The sequence below is a fragment of the Pseudophryne corroboree genome, chromosome 1 (assembly GCF_028390025.1).
Source record: "Pseudophryne corroboree isolate aPseCor3 chromosome 1, aPseCor3.hap2, whole genome shotgun sequence".
Taxonomy (NCBI): Eukaryota; Metazoa; Chordata; class Amphibia; order Anura; family Myobatrachidae; genus Pseudophryne; species Pseudophryne corroboree.
The window spans coordinates 1,249,995,608-1,250,008,097 of NC_086444.1; the positions used below are offsets into that span (position 1 = coordinate 1,249,995,608).

At 47.2% G+C, this 12,490-nt stretch overlaps 1 protein-coding gene across 6 annotated transcripts in view; it reads right to left on the reverse strand.

The window, feature by feature from the left end:
• M1AP (meiosis 1 associated protein) overlaps positions 1 to 12,490 on the reverse strand; it is a 186,431-nt gene that overhangs the window by 125,842 nt on the left and 48,099 nt on the right. The window contains exon 1 of one of the 6 annotated variants that reach the window (XM_063925984.1): positions 9,455 to 9,533. The exons of the other annotated variants lie outside the window; for them this stretch is intronic. The gene's annotated coding sequence lies outside the window, so the exon portion shown is untranslated. Of the gene's footprint in view, positions 1 to 9,454; positions 9,534 to 12,490 lie in introns of those variants that run through there. 6 annotated transcript variants of the gene reach the window in all.

The window sequence follows — 12,490 nt, forward strand, 5'->3', positions numbered from 1 at the left end:
CTTTTACAGGACAAAGCCCCCAATTCGGACACATGTCGCATAGAAGCCAAGGCCAACAATGTGACAGCCTTACATGTGAGAAACTTGACCTCAGCCTCCTGTAAAGGCTCAAACCAATCCGATTGCAGGAAATGCAACACCACGTTAAGATCCCAGGGTGCCGTCGGTGCCACAAATGGAGGCTGGAAGTGCAGAACCCCTTTCAAAAAGGTCTGAACCTCAGGGAGGAAGACAATGGATAAAGCTGAAATTTGGACCTTTAAGGATCCCACCCGTAGGCCCATATCCACACCTGCTTGCAGGAATAGGAGAAACCGTCCAAGTTGAAATTCCACCGCAGGAAATTTCTTGGCTTCACACCAAGACACATACTTTTTCCAAATTCAATGGTAATGTTTAGATGTTACTCCCTTCCTAGCCTGTATCAGGGTAGGAATAACCGTGCTCGGAATGTTTAGATGTTACTCCCTTCCTAGCCTGTATCAGGGTAGGAATAACCGTGCTCGGAATACCCTTCCAAGCTAAGATCTGGCGCTCAACCGCCATGCCGTCAAACGTAGTCGTGGTAAGTCTAGATAAGCGAACGGCCCCTGTAGTAGAAGATCCTCCCGAAGAGGACTTGGATCTTCCAGCAGTAGATCTAGCAGATCCGTGTACAAAGCCCTCCTTGGCCAGTCCGGAGCAAAGAGGATCGCCTGAACTCCTGTTCTTTTTACAAGCTTTAGAATTCTTGGAATGAGCGGAAGTGGAGGTAACACATACACTGACTGGAATACCCACGGTGTCACCAGGGCATCCACCGCCACTGCTTGTGGGTCTCTTGACCTGGAACAGTACCTCCGAAGTTTCTTGTGGAGACGCAAGGCCAATATGTCTATTTGAGGTAAGCTCCAGTGACCGGTCACCTGTGCAAACACCTCGGATGGAGGCCCCATTCTCCTGGATGGAGATCGTGCCTGCTGAGGAAGTCCGCTTCTCAGTTGTCCAGGCTGAATATGTATACACTAGAAAAGAGGCGCCTAAGAGGAGATATTATTAATATCTTCAAATATGTAAAGGGACATCACAAAGAGTTATCAGAGAAATTATTTATTAAAAGAACACAGTTTAGGACACGTGGGCACTCGCTGCGACTGGAGGAGAGAAAGTTCCGAACACAATGGAGGAAAGGGTTCTTCACTGTTAGGGCAATCAGGATGTGGAATTCCCTGCCAGGGAAGGTGGTAATGGCGGACTCTGTAATTGGATTTAAAAATGGAATGGATAAATTTCTGAATGAAAAAGCTATCCAAGGTTATAATACTTAAAATATCAACGTGGTTAATCCGGGGGTAACATGAGTTATAGTAGCTAACTAGTCATAAAACATTATTTAGCAAGTATGTAGACTCATCACAACCTAAAACAGGTTGAACACGATGGGCAATTTGCCTCTATTCAACCTCAAATACTATGTTACTATGTTACTTGTCCACGACAAGTTGAAACACCACCTCTGGATGGAGGCTTCATTCTCCGGCGTGTATGTCCTGATGACTGAGAAAGTCCGCTTCTCAGTTTAGGACCCCCCGGAATAAACACTACTGATATGGCCGGCAGATGGCGTTCTGCCCACTGAAGAATCCATAATACTTCCCCCATTGCCATGCGGCTTCGAGAGCCGCCTTTATGATTGATGTACGCCACCGTGGTGGCGTTGTCCGATTGTACTTGAACAGGTCTGTTCTGTATTAGATGCTGGCCTTTGTCAACGCATTGAACACCGCCCGTAGTTCCAGAATACTTAATCGGGAGTAGAGACTCCTCCTTGGTCCACCGACCCTGAAGAGAGTGTTGTTCCAACACAGCGCCCCAACCTCTCAGACTAGCATCCGTCATCAGCAGGACCCAGTTGGATATCCAGAAGGGACGGCCCCTGCTCAATCATTGGTCCTGAAGCCACCAGCTCAGTGACAGACGGACCTCCGGAGACAAGGAGATCATGTGAGATCTGATCCGGTGAGGCAGGCCGTCCCACTTGGTCAGAATTAACTTCTGCAGAGGGCAAGAATGGAATTGAGCATACTCCACCATGTCGAAAGTCGACAACATGAGAGCTAGCACTTGCATTGCCGAATGTATCGACACTTGCGGACGAGATAGGAAGCATCGAATCCTGTCCTGAAGCTTCAGGACTTTCTCCTGAGACAAGAACAACCGCTGGTTGTGAGTGTCCAATAACGCTCCCAGGTGCACCATGCTCCGAGCAGGAACCCGGGAGGATTTCATCCAGTTGATCAGCCACCCGTGGGCTTTCATGAACTGGACCGTCAGCTCTAGATGACACAGGAGAAGTTCTGGGGAATTTGCCAGAATCAACAAATCGTCCAAGTACGGTAGGATCCTGACCCCTTGACAGCGGAGTGTAGCCGTCATGACCCCCATTACTTTGGTGAAAACTCGCGGAGCCGTTGTCAAACCAAAGTATAACGCCCGAAATTGGTAATGAAGGTTGCCCACTGCAAACCTCAGGTACTGCTGATGAGACACTGCAATACGAATATGCAGGTAGGCATCCTGTATGTCCAGGGCGACCATATAGTCCACAGGCTTCAAGGCCAGAACAATAGAGCGCAGTGTTTCCATACGAAACTTGGAGACCCGCACATACTTGTTCAAGGACTTCAGATTGAGAATGGGCTGCGAGGACCCGTTCGGTTTCGGGACTAGAAACCGGTGAATAGTACCCCTTGCCTCTCTGAGCCAGAGGCACCTGTACTACCACTCCTGCGACCAGGAGGGAATGTACCACCGAATGCTGAGTGTTTGCCTTTGCAGGTTCCAGAGGAACATCTGCGGCAGGCTTGTCAGTTTTGGAAGCAGGCTGACGGGCAGCCCAGGCTCGCTTCGGCCTGGGCTTGGCAGGTCTGAAAGCACGAGCTTGCTTTGGGTACGCCTGAACTTTTGCTTTACCTGGAGGACGAAAGGGCCGAGGGAAAGTACTTTTAGCCTTCTGTGCGGAAGGAGCAGTACTAGGTAGGCAAGCAAGCTGTTTTAGCAGTAGCAAGATCAGCCACAATCTTATTGAGGTCTTCTCCAAAGAGAATGTCTCTCTTGAAAAGAAGCCCCTCCAGGGTTTTCTTGGAATCCATATCCACTGACCAGGATCTCAACCAAAGGATACGTCTGGCCAAGACGGACGTAGTAGCAGCCTAGGCCGCACGCATCCCGGCATCAGGAGGCCGCCTCCTTAAGGTACAGAGAAGCGTGGCAATATATGAGAGACATTGTCGAGCATGCTCAGAAGCGTTGGAAACACTGATAGGTGTCTACATACACATCTACCTCGCATAAACATACAAACAATTTGATTGTAAATTTATTATAATATATATTTTTTCTTGTTGAAACCTATATAATCTAAAGAGCAGCAAAGGTAAATTGGCTTGTGGATATAGCCAACACAATCCCACCTGATTTAAACCAGATGTACACTTAAACAAACTAAATAACCCCTCGCGCTAATATACTTAATTTGAGGCAACAGGACATGAAGGAACTCAATACATTAATTTTTATGATATTTTTAATATCTATAAAATTAATCATAAAAGAACACAAAAAAAACATCACAAAATTAATATGCGCATATATAAAATCCCAATCAAAGTAAAATATTACTAATAATATTAACATTAATTAAGCATAAGAGGTGGATCATATATCCTAATTGACCACAGTGGACTAATCAATACTCGTAGAAATGATGATGTCCTTATTTTGTTCCTAAATAGGACAGTCCCATTAAATGTGCTTATAAATATCTCTTAAATTGGGTATCATATAGTGTGGTATGGATAGAGCTTTTTTTACCAGTTAATAGAATTATCCATATGCTTACAAGAACGGATGATTCTTCACTTATGGGAGAAATGTCCTGATATCATGGAGGAAATGATAAAACACCCGGGGCTCAGTGCACCGCAAGCACCTGTTGAATAAAGCTACCGTTCTCCAATTACCGCAAGTGGCATCCTCTGTCTCCCACTAGAACTGGCTCCAGTGCACACACCTTTCAGGTTTTGAGGGAAAGAACAGTCCGGCTCCTGGAGCTCAGCGCACCGCAGGCGCTTGACAGCTGAATATGCTCCAGTCTTCAAGCCGCCGCATATAGCGTCTTCCCGTCTCCCGCCTGTCAGCCTCAGGCAGCGCTGCACATCAGTAGGGACCAACAGATAGTGTCGACTGGGTCACAAATAGGGCACTTTCTCTGACGCGTTTCGCTTCTAATTGAAGCTTCCTCATAGAGTCTTTTTGTGTTCTTTTATGATTGATTTTATAGATATTAAAAATATCATAAAAAATTAATGTATTAAGTTCATTCAGAAGCGTTTCCACCTCTAGCTCCTGAGTCCACGCCTCAACAGCTTTAGCAGCCCAAGTTGCTGCAATTGTTGGCCTATGCACAGCCCCCGTTAGCGTGTAAATCGCTTTCAAACAACCCTCCACACATCTATCCATCGGTTCCTTCAGAGAGGTGACGGTAGTTACTGGCAGAGCTGAGCAAACTATCATGTGTGCCACATGAGAATCTACAGGCGGAGGAGTTTCCCAATTTTTACATAGCTCCACAGAGAGAGGATAGCGAGCCAACAGTCTCTTATGCGGTGTGAATTTCGTTCCCGGGTTTTCCCAGGATTCCTGACGTATGTCAGTCAGGTGTTGAGAATGAGATGAAACTTGCTTAACCACCTTCTTACATTTAAATCTGTCCGGATTTTTAGAGACAGCGGCAGGCTCAGGTTCATCAGAGACCTGAAGAATGAGCCTGATAGCCTCAATCAAATCTGGGACATCCACCAATGACTTCCCTTCCCCATCAGAAGCATCTGAGTCAGTGTCTGTGGGGACGGCATATGCACCATCCTCCTCAGAGGATGTGTCCGGGAGAGCAGTGGATTGTGAGGAGGTAATGGCCCATTTAGAAGACGGCTTAGTCTTAGGCGGGCGAGAGTGAGATTTAGATTTAGTCAGTAACCGGTTCAAGAGCTGTAACTGAGTTGAGATTTGATCTGCCCATGGCGGATTAACTGCAGGGACCATAAACTGCTGCAGTGGCACAGGTGGTCCCACAGGGGGCGTAAGTTTAGTTACAAGCGTGTAAAAGGTAGCCCAAAGTGGGTCATTAGTTGCCCCCGGTGCCACAGATCTACTGGGGGGTAAGGACCCCCTGAACCTGAACTCTCTGACGCCAAATTTTCCTCCAAAATGTCTGCAGCATCACCACCATGCAATGTGGGAGAAGCCCCAGCTCCGTTGCCTCGTGTAGCTGACATAATATAAGCACAATATCAGGCAACCTGGTACAATTCTTAGCAGCGATATATCTAGCAACTCCCCGTGTAGTGTGGCTTTATCAGCACAAACCGGGAATCCAAGAGATATATGGGGACTATAAATCACAAAGAAAAATACACAACAAGTATATCTTGTGAAATACCTATATTATTCAGAAAACCTGACACACTTAGCCCCTCTGGTTACAGAATATAGGAGCAGCACGCTGAGAGAAATACCCAATATGGCAGCCACGCAGCAGCTACATGCACACACACATATATAGTCACAAGCGTACCATGCAGAAATTATACCACCATAAAACTGCACTGGACTAGCAATACAAAGTAATACTCAGTATAGCTATATATGTAAACAGTAGATATAACAAAGCACAGTAGATACTGGATGTATATCACAGGGTGTTTGTACCACACAACCCTGACTGTATGCACTCTTTCCTAACTAACACAGTCCCAGTGACAGGTAGAATACTTACGTTTCCTGTAAAATGCACAGCGCTGGCGATCAGGCGGCTTTACAGAGGAGGATTTCCCCAGCAATCCCAGGAACAGCGCAGCTCCGTGTGATGGCAGCTGACAGGGAGTGAGGGAGAGATATGTAGCTCCAGGGCTGGGGGAGTGGTTACAGGTTAGGCCTTATCCCCCTGCTGGCTTCCCCACCGGGCACTGCGAGCTGTCAAAAACGGTTTTCTATAGTAGAAAAACCCTCACCTGTGTCCCAGTGACTAGTGGAGCGGCTGCCCTTTACAGTGTCCACGCCAGCGTGCGTGGCCCACCTCCTACAGCTGCGCCGGATCGCAGTTAACAGCGGGTCAAAGAGACCCCTTACCTCCCCTTGTACCTGCGGCCATACGATCCCGGAGGTCAGCGGCGGGTGTGTGTGACTAACAGAAGAACACCGGAGCCTCCGCTCTAGTTACCCGGCAACCAGGGCGCGGGAGTATACAGTGCAGCTGGGGGAGCGATGGAGCTGCAGCAGAGGATGTCTGTCTGACAATCAGTAAAGCTGCAGCCCTTGAAGTCTTCATATTTCTTCTTTTTTCTGAAATGAAGCTTAAATTGATTGTAAGTTGGTGCCATGCAGTAAGCAGGCAAACTGAGCTCCTGTGCACGGAGGCGGGGTTATAGAGGAGGCGGCGCTGTGCATCTTGGGAACAATCGAAGCTTTGACCCTGTTGGTGCCTCGGATCAAGATCCTACTCTACACCCCATGTTATTCCTTGTGGAGCCCAGTGTACCCCGCAGCAGAAATATAGGTAGGATATAGGGAAGATATGTAGGTATATAGGGAGTGTATATAGGTATATTGGAGGATACAGGTATATAGGTAGGCTATAGGGAGGACATATAGGTATATAGGGAGGATATATGGGTATATAGGGAGTGTATATATACGTATATAGGGAGGATACAGGTATATAGGTTGGATATATAGGTATATAGGGAGGATATATGGGTATATACGGAGGATACAGGTATATAGGGAGGATATATAGGTTGGATATAGAGGTATATAGGGAAAATATAGGTATATAGGGAGGATATATAGGTAGGATACAGGTATATAGGGAGGATATATAGGGAGAATATAAAGGTATATAGGGAAGATATATAGGTAGGATATAGGGAAGATATATAGGGAGTGTATAAAGGTATATTGGAGGATACAGGTATATAGGTAGGATATAGGTAGATAGGGAGGATAAATAGGTAGGATATAGGTATATAGGGAGGATATATAGGTATATAGGGAGAGTATAAAGGTATATAGGGAGGATATAGAGGTATATAGTGAAGATATAGAGGTATACAGGGAGGATATAGAGGTATACAGGGAGGATATAGAAGTATACAGGGAGGATATAGAGGTATACAGGGAGGATATAGAGGTATACAGGGAGGATATAGAGGTATACAGGGAGGATATAGAGGTATATAGGGAGGATATAGAGGTATATAGTGAGGATATAGAGGTTTACAGGGAGGATATAGAGGTATATAGTGTGGATATAGAGGTATATAGTGAGGATATAGAAGTATACAGGAAGGATATAGAGGTATATAGTGAGGATATAGAGGTATACAGGGAGGATATAGAGGTATATAGTGAGGAAATAGAGGTATATAGTCACCTCCTTCCTAGCCTTTATTAAAGTAGGGATGACCTCCTCCGGAATCCCCTTCTTGGAATATACAGGGCCCCTGTTGCAACAGGTCCTCCCTCAGAGGGAGAGGCCAGGGATCTCCTGTGAGCATCTCTTGAAGATCTGAGTACCAGGCCCTTCGAGGCCAGTCTGGAACAACGAGTATCGTCTGTACTCTTCTTCGCCTTATGATCCTCAACACTTTTGTGATGAGAGGAAGAGGAGGAAACACGTAGACCGAGTGGAACACCCACGGCGTTACCAGGGCGTCTACTGCCTGAGGGTCCCGAGACCTGGCACAATACCTCCGAAGCTTTTTGTTGAGGCGTGATGCCATCATGTCTATTTGAGGAATTCCCCAAAGACGTGTTATGTCTGCAAAGACTTCTTGATGAAGTCCCCACTCTCCTGGATGGAGATCGTGTCTGCTGAGGAAGTCTGCTTCCCAGTTGTCCACTTCCGGAATGAAGACAGCCGACAGAGCGCTTACGTGATTTTTCGCCCAGCGAAGAATCCTTGTGGCTTCCGCCATCGTGACTCTGCTTCTTGTCCCTCCTTGGCGGTTCACATGAGCCACTGCTGTGACATTGTCTGATTGAATCAGAACTGGTAGGTTTCGAAGAAGACTCTCCCCTTGTCGAAGACCGTTGTATATGGCCCTGAGTTCCAACACATAGATGTGTAGACAGGACTCCTGGTCTGACCACAGTCCCTGAAAATTTCTTCCTTGGGTGACTGCTCCCCATCCTCGGAGGCTCGCGTCCGTGGTTACCAGGATCCAGTCCTGAATTCCAAACCTGCGACCCTCCAGCAGGTGAGCACTTTGCAGCCCCCATAGGAGAGACACCCTGGCCCCTGCGGACAGAGTTATTTTCCGATGTAAGTGCAGATGCGACCCGGACCATTTGTCCAGAAGGTCCCATTGAAACGTCCTCGCATGGAACCTGCCGAAGGGGATGGCCTCGTAGGCCGCCACAATTTTTCACAGAACTCGAGTGCATTGATGAACTGACACCCTTTTCGGTTTTAGCAGGTCTCTGACCATGTTCTGGATGTCCTGGGCTTTTTCCAATGGGAGAAAAACCTTCTTTTGTTCCGTATCCAGTATCATACCTAGGAACGTTAGTCGAGTTGTCGGAATCAACTGTGACTTCGGTAGATTCAGAATCCAACCGTGTTGCTGGAGCACTCTCAGAGAGAGCGTTACACTGATCAGCAATTTCTCTCTTGATCTCGCCTTTATCAGGAGATCGTCCAAGTATGGGATAAATGTGACTCCATGCTTGCGCAGAACCACCATCATTTCCGCCATTATCTTGGTGAAAATCCTTGGGGCCGTGGAAAGCCCAAACGGCAACGTCTGAAATTGGTAATGACAATCGTGTACATCGAATCTCAAGTACTCCTGATGGGAGGGATATATGGGGACATGAAGGTACGCATCCTTTATGTCCAGAGACACCATAAACTCCCCCTCCTCCATGTTGGCTATTATCGCTCTGAGTGATTCCATTTTGAATTTGAATCTTTTCATGTACAGGTTAAGGGATTTTAGATTCAAAATAGGTCTTACGAACCGTCCGGTTTCGGGACCACAAAAAGGGTTGAGTAGTAGCCTCTTCCCTGCTGGTTCAAGGGAACCCTGATAATTACTTGCTGCAGACACAGCGTTTGAATTGCAGCTAACACTACATTCCGTTCTGGTGTAGAAGCTCGTAATGCCGACTTGAAAAATTGGCGCGGGGGCACCTCTTCGAATTCCAGTTTGTAACCCTGGGAAACTATTTCCAACACCCAAGGATTCAGGTCTGAGCTGACCCAGGCCTGGCTGAAAAGTCGAAGACGTGCCCCCACCAGTGCGGACTCCTGCAGGGGATCCCCAGCGTCTTGCTGAGGGTTTTGTAGTAGCCGGGGAGGACTTTTGTTCCTGGGCACCGGCCGAAGCGGGTTCTCTTTTCCCTCTAGCCTTACCTCTGCAAGGAAGGAGGACCCCCGACCTCTTCTGGACTTTTGCGACCGAAAGGACTGCATCTGATACGGTGGTATTTTCCTTTGCTGTTGGGGAATAAATGGTAAAAAAATAAGATTTTACTCACCGGTAAATCTATTTCTCGTAGTCCGTAGTGGATGCTGGGAACTCCGTAAGGACCATGGGGAATAGCGGCTCCGCAGGAGACTGTGCACAACTAAAGAAAGCTTTAGGACTACCTGGTGTGCACTGGCTCCTCCCACTATGACCCACCTCCAGACCTCAGTTAGGATACTGTGCCCGGAAGAGCTGACACAATAAGGAAGGATTTTGAATCCCGGGTAAGTCTTATACCAGCCACACCAATCACACCGTATAACTCGTGATACTATACCCAGTTAACAGTATGAAATATAACTGAGCCTCTCAACAGATGGCTCATAACAATAACCCTTTTTTTTTTAATTCAATACTTTTTATTTGAATTTTCAAGTTTTCATTAACAATTCACACAAAAACAAATATAATACTACATACACACACAATATGCACATAAACAGCTGTACATATATAAGGCACATGGTACATCAAATGTAGATAATATCACATAAATCACGCATTCTCAGATGGTCTGCGTCTGAGAGTATCACATCCCAAACATAACACTTCTAAAACAGACAGAAGCACAGTAGAACAAACACATTACACCTCAATATACCTCAGCAAGGCCGGCCGCGGGGCATCTGCCCCCAAAATATACCAGGTCAAAGTAAGAAGAGAAGTACAAGGCTAGACTTTATTTATCCTTGAAATATTTAGACTCCATCCACCTGCCCCAAATTGTATACAATTTCCTCTCCGCCTTCCTCGCTAGGAACACAAATTTTTCGTGAGTGACAGTTTCGTTGACCAGGGCTATCCAAGCCTTAAATGTCGGGGCCTCACCCGCCAGCCACAGCCGGGCTATACAGACCCTAGCTAAAGCGCATAGGTTGATAACATATCGTCTGCTAGGTGGATCTAAAGCCTCCTCGTCCACAATCAACAGGGTACACAGAGCAGGTGTACATATGGAGGAGGGAACCCCCGTATCACTTATAGTGCGTATAACAGCCATCCAGAATCGAGACACGCCAGGGCACACCCAAAGTAGATGCCAGAAGTCAGCACCCGCGGCTCCACACTTAGGGCACTGGGAGCCATGAGACCCCCCAATATGTGCTAACCTCACCGGGGTCATATATACTCTATGCAGAATATATAGTTGTATTTGCTGGTACCTGACAGAAGAAGTGGAGATCCGATGGGCTCCCATGGCGGTACTCCATGCATCGTCCGATAAATTACCCACATCCGACTCCCACCTACCCCGAAGAGTAGTTAGAGGATCCGCATGATGTAGCTGCAGAACACGACCATATATCTTAGAGACCAAGTGTTCAGAGTCTAGCGTCTGCAACATTAATTTGACAGGGGAATCAACAAGGATCGGAGGGCCACCTGGAAATTGGGTAGCCAAAGCGTGTCTCAACTGAAGGAATCGAAAAAAGAACCCCGAGGGGACATTATGTGCCTGTTGAAGTTGTTGGAATGAGGTAAGGGTCCCGTCACTATATAAATGTCCTAAGGAGTGTATTCCCCAGTTACCCCACACCTCCCTAACCTGAAGTTGACACAGTTCCGGTAGCCCGTAAGCGTTATCCAGTGGGGTATCAGGATCAATACCGTGGCCTCGCATCACAGAGTGCACCAGTTTCCATATTAGGATGGATTGTTTAATCAGTGGCAATGTGGACATTTTGACGCTACCACACAGGAGCAGCTGCAATGGGGAGCCCCCAGGGTAGTCATGGTGCAACATCAGCGAATGCAAAGCCAGGGCATCAAGGTCGGTAACCCACTCCCAGACATGCGCCAGCTGCGCCGCATAATAATAAAAGCGGAAGTTGGGGAGAGCCAAACCCCCCCATGTCCCGTGACCTGGTCAGAGTATCCAGTCGCAAACGTGCCCGCTTACTAGCCCACACCAGGGAGGAAAGCAACCCATTTATTTGTTTAAAAATCTTCTGCGGAATATAAACGGGAGAGTGTTGGAGAACATACAGAAGTTTGGGCTGGAAGACCATTTTTACCATATTAACCCTCCCCGTGACCGTTAAGGGTAGTTTTCCCCATGCCTTCACCCGACTACGGAGATATGTTATTTGTGGAGTAATATTTAGGGAGGAGAACTTTTGAGGATCATTAGACACCCAGATGCCCAAGTATTTGAATGAGTCCACCCACCGCAGCGGGAGAGCCACCAGTGGGGAAGCAGGAACCTCCCCCCGAAGTGGGATAATAAAGGATTTCTCCCAATTAATCAGGAGCCCAGAGTATCGCCCGAACCCAACAATAATATCTAAAATCCTAGGCATAGACTCAGCATAGATAACAATAACCCTTTAGTTAGGCAATAACTATATACAAGTATTGCAGACAATCCGCACTTGGGATGGGCGCCCAGCATCCACTACGGACTACGAGAAATAGAATTACCGGTGAGTAAAATCTTATTTTCTCTGACGTCCTAGTGGATGCTGGGAACTCCGTAAGGACCATGGGGATTAATTATACCAAAGCTTCCAAACGGGCGGGAGAGTGCGGATGACTCTGCAGCACCGAATGAGAGAACTCAAGGTTCTCCTCAGCCAGGGTATCAAATTTGTAGAATTTTGCAAACGTGTTTGACCCTGACCAAGTAGCAGCTCGGCAAAGTTGTAAAGCCGAGACCCCTCGGGCAGCCGCCCAAGAAGAGCCCACCTTCCTCGTGGAATGAGCTTTCACAGATTTAGGATGCGGCAGTCCAGCCGCAGAATGCGCAAGCTGAATTGTGCTACCAATCCAGCGAGCAATAGTCTGCTTTGAAGCAGGAGCACCCATCTTGTTGGGTGCATACAGAATAAACAGCGAGTCAGTTTTTCTGACTCCAGCCGTTCCGGAAACATACATTTTCAGGGCCCTGACTACGTCCAGTAACTTGGAGTCCTCCAAGTCCC